At 38.2% G+C, this 4,802-nt stretch overlaps 1 protein-coding gene across 2 annotated transcripts in view; it reads right to left on the reverse strand.

Moving 5' to 3' along the window:
- LOC101846655 overlaps positions 1–4,254 on the reverse strand; it is a 77,985-nt gene extending 73,731 nt beyond the window's left edge. Inside the window, exon 1 of one of the 2 annotated variants that reach the window (XM_005099582.3) lies at positions 3,918–4,254. The gene's annotated coding sequence lies outside the window, so the exon portion shown is untranslated. Of the gene's footprint in view, positions 1–3,911 lie in introns of both variants that reach the window. The other variant, XM_035970091.1, reaches the window with a different exon arrangement.
- Between the last annotated feature and the right edge of the window lie 548 nt (positions 4,255–4,802).

Consider the following 4,802-nt stretch of genomic DNA (forward strand, 5'->3'; position numbering starts at 1 on the left):
ATCACAAACACGCCGCTGTCTCGTGTTGAGACATTGTTTTCTGTTTCGAAAAAATGGACTCGTAGTGGGCCAAAGGTATAAAAATGTTTGGCTGTCTTTGTTTTGAATTCCATAGCTACATGTTTTCGGAGAATCCCCTCACACACATTGGCCAAACACCATTAACCTCTTCCCTGCTGTGCAGATGTATACACGCTTGTATTCTCTACAACAGCTTCTCTGCCCCTTTGTCCACAAGTGAAGTATAAAGAGGTGTAATTACCACTGTGCGATTCTGTTTTCTCATTAACCCTATCCGTACGCCCTGGGGTTATTTTGTAACCCCATGGTTTGTATTTTTCACATTTTAGAATATTTCTAGTACGAAAATCTCTGTGAAGCTTTCAGTATTTCTCAAAAAATCATTTTGACAGACTGCTATGCAAAGAGTACGGATCAATTAGCGGGCCATTTCCTCTTTGGAAAGTCGTGGCACAGAGTTCCCCACGTTGTATGGATACGATAGTAAAACACAACGTTCGGATAGGGTTAAATGTAGAAATACAACGGCTTTGTTTTAGTTTGCCTTGAATAAACTTTTTATCTTGTCTGTACAAACGTTGATGAACGCATCTTAGCAATGAGGGTGTTGATAATTGAAAACTTGGGCAATGGATCAGTCGAAAAAAGCAATAGGAAGAAGAAGACCAGAAGAGACAATGGACGCAAAAGAGGCATGAACTCCAAAATGACCGCGGGAAAGACACAAGACAGGTCATGAACTTGAATCCTCACGGAAACAGATGTTGTCCCCTGAACTTATAGCTTAAAGTAGTGCTTGCAAAACTGGGAGGTATCGTTCATTAGTGGAGGACTTAGTTATTTCGGTGAAAGGAGAGGATATGAAATCACAGCCTAAATAGCAGTCAAAAATTTATGGCGCAACTTGGTATAAAACATTTCCCCAACTATGGGACACAGAATCTCCAGCTTTTGCACAATGCTAAACCTATATCAATTTGTCTGAACTGATGATTATTCTTTAAACCACCTATGCTCTGTATTCATGATAATTCCTTCATGTATTCAGAAAAAAAATCCCTGTCGACGGTTTTACAGACTTCAAAAGGCTAAATCCTATGAGCTGGGACAATAGCAATTTTTAAAGCAATCCATCTTATTTCTTCTAAAATCACAACACTATACTTATGGAACCCAGGTTTTAATAACATTCAGTGCAGTGAATGATGCAGGAAAAAGCTTAAAGCTTTTACGAAGAATGTTTGAAGAATCGCAGTCTTACCGGTATCAAATAAAACTAAGAATGACGGCAACACAACAAGCCACCTTTCCGCCGTTGTATGCGATTATAATTCCTCATCACCATCATACTGCTTCTCACCAGTCTAATTATAAAGTATGGAGAGAAATTTTTCACAATTTCACTTGCCATTTTTCATGTGATCGTATTAATGTGCGGGTTAACGTTTTACCACTAATAAATGTCATTGGGGATCTCTAACGTAGGCTAATTACGTAAGCAAAGTATGTCTGAGAAGCGGAAGTAGTTCTGTGAACACTTCATTTTTCGCGCGAACTGAGAATTGCAGTATGATTTGTGAAGAAAGCCTTTAAAAAAATCTAATCTCAGTTGTAGTGGAAAACATAAGATTAAGTAAAGACAAATAGATACAAACTACTATGGGTGACCCGTTAAAGAGATATTTGAGGATAAGTTGTGAAACGAATTTTGAAAACACTATTATTAGTATGTAATCCTTTGCTGATGTCAAAGCTCGTAATTCTCCATTTTCAGCCATGCAGATTCTTATTCACTGTTTGCTTTGCAGTTTTCCCCATGAAGTGTGTTAATTAGCTTTAGACAGTAAGAAACTTGTTCTCAGCTTCTAATCTTCTTCAATTAATGCAGTTAACAACTCAGGTGAAATATTTTAAAGAGCACCAAAACGGCAACACAGGAAGGTGACGGGTGAATTTTTCATTGTTTTTTGTTTGATTTGGAAAACAAACAAAACAATTCAACCAAAATTAAAAAGCTTCCAAACAAAATGTTTACGAATAATTTTACTAATAAATTGGAACGAATTTATTACATATAATGAAGTGTTGGAAAGAGCTGGAATAGAGATATCAACACAATCATTAAAAAGAGTTGGAGATATCTAGGACTCGTTCTTTGAATGCCGAAGAAAAGATTGCCCTATCAGACATGCTACTGGAAACCAATTGAAAAAAGAAAACGAGGAAGACCAACTGGGAGCTATAGAGGCACAATAAAGGGGCCTGGATTTGCCGAAATTGGAACAGGAATCTCGAATCCTTCAGATTGCTACATTTTTGTTACCCTTACTGTTTTCTGAACTTGATAAACTTCTTAAAATATCCCTACCAACAATTTTTTAAAATATACGCATTAATAACGGGGCCAAAAAGTACGAGAATAAGTCTTTTAGTGTTTTACAGCTACGTCGCCCTCAGTTTGAATCAACAGACATTTCCTCTTCTTCAATTCTTCTGCATTTTGTGTGTGACCTTCATAATAAAAAATCATGCCTCTACAGGTCAATTAATTATTTCCCATTTTCCGTAAGCTCAATTCCTTCATTCTTACATAATTTCTGACGTAATGGAAACTGATGCTACACTAAAAGTAGATTGAATGGTGTTAAAAAGATGAAAGGTTCAAAGGATGCAGGCTCGTTGCATTTCCTCTTGTAACACAGAGTGGCTCAGGTTTTACACAGCTTCTAGATATGTTCCACCTACATTGTAGCCTATACTCACGTCGTGTATTTTCCTGGAATTCGCATTCCATCAAATATCCCGTTTTATAATTACATTTTGACGGCCGTAAGTGACATAATCTTTTTTTCGTTTTTATTAATGACACCAAATTGACACCACGCACTAAAATTTTCGTTTTTCGATTATGTTCCAATATAAACTATTATCATGTTTTTATAAGGCCTAGGCCCTACGTCAAGCAAATTCTCATTCTTCATTAACACATTTAGGTGAGGGTGAATGACCGCGCGATGACAATAAATCGGTTTAATTTGGCGTTTGTCAGGAGACAGGGTCTTAATCGTAATTTTTACTCGTACTCGAGGTCTCATCATTTCCCGAACTGTTTTAGCCCCGCCGATTTTCTCTGAATACTTTTTTTTTTTTTTTTTAAATTATTTTCTAATCCTTCTCAACATGGATCACGTGGCTACCACAGAATTATCCTGTGTTATTAGTCAAATCCCCCTGAGAATGGACAAGAAAGATGAGTGCGTCGGTGTCCGGCGGTAACCGTGTATCCACCAAATTAGATTTTAACAAACAGCTGCAGTTTGAGTCAATGATGCTTTACGTTATTAAAAGAGCAGTGTGCACAGAATTTTGAGCAATTCTGTTTTTTTTTTTTCAATTTTAAGACAAATCAATGTTCACCCTCATACATGGCTAGAGCCAGATGTCAGCGATGTATTTTTTGATGAACAATCGTGGGAAATGTTGCCACTTGTAAGTACGTGTCATTGTGTAACGTGGACTCATTATTACATGTAAATTACGGAAGTTCTGTTATAGAGAAAAGTTGTACATCGAATACAATAAAAGGTTAAAGGTTAAACGATATTCACAGAATAAACAACTTTCTGGAAACTGACTAGCTATAACTAAATGCATGTTTTCTTAATCAATGATGCTAAAATGCTGCAGATCTTGACACCCCCCCACCCCACCTCCTTAAAAAAATATTAGATAAAAACTTAAAAACGACTCCACTTATTCTTCTTCTTCTGTTGACACCTGGGGAAAATATGAGAATATATGTCTTTAGATTAAAGGGAGGCAACGGTTATACGCAGTAATAATTAAGTCTGTTACAGTAGATAAAGAAAACAATCAAAGAAAAGACAAACCCTCACAAAGACATTCTGGTATCATTCACAGGAAGAGAAGTCCATCCAGAGACAGTTTTGTCCACAGTGTTTTCATCCGCACGCTAACACCATTATAAACCGCTGGCTGTTAGGACGTTTTATTGGGAGGCCATGGGGAGCTCACAGCTTCGCGTAACGTGCCAATGGCCTCCCTTGTGAGAGCGCAATTTGACAGGTATGGCGACAGAGCGAAGCCAGAGGTATTGCAATCAGTCGATTTGTCGATGTCTGCCAAGATCGAAAGTACAGTTGCTTACGGAGAGAGGACGCCATACTGCTAAGCCTGAATCTCCCCCCTCTTTTTCTTTCTTCTCTTTCTTTCTCTGCCTTTCTAGCTCCCTCCCTCCCTCCCTCTCTCTCTCTCTCTCTCTCTCTCTCTCTCTCTCTCTCTCTCTCTCTCTCTCTCTCTCTCTCTCTCTCTTTGCCCCCCCCCCCCCGGAGTAGGTTAAGAGAGAATAACTATAATTTCCAGTCTAGAAATCCACGGCACACTTACGATAGTAATAATCGTTCAATTGTTTTTAAAATTGACGTTATTTCCAGTTGGCTTGTTTTTCTTTTTGTTTAAAGAAAAAAGTGCACTTTAGAAACAACCAGGACATAAAAAGAAACTTGGTCTTGTGTCACAAAATGCTCAGATCTCTTGCAGTACACACATAAATAGAAAACGCATAAATAAAAGAAACTTTTTACCGTTTGAGCAGCCTACCACACTCTGATACAATGTAGCACTTTGTTCCGCCGATCAATGTAGGCAGGCAAGCTACCTGTACTAAATCTGTGGTCGCCTCTGGAGGTTTATTATAACTGCGTCACAGGCCATAGCTGCCACTGGCGTCTGTGTGACGTGAGACGAGCTTTGTGAATACA

The sequence above is a fragment of the Aplysia californica genome, unplaced genomic scaffold (genome assembly GCF_000002075.1).
Source record: "Aplysia californica isolate F4 #8 unplaced genomic scaffold, AplCal3.0 scaffold00218, whole genome shotgun sequence".
Classification (NCBI taxonomy): domain Eukaryota; kingdom Metazoa; phylum Mollusca; class Gastropoda; order Aplysiida; family Aplysiidae; genus Aplysia; species Aplysia californica.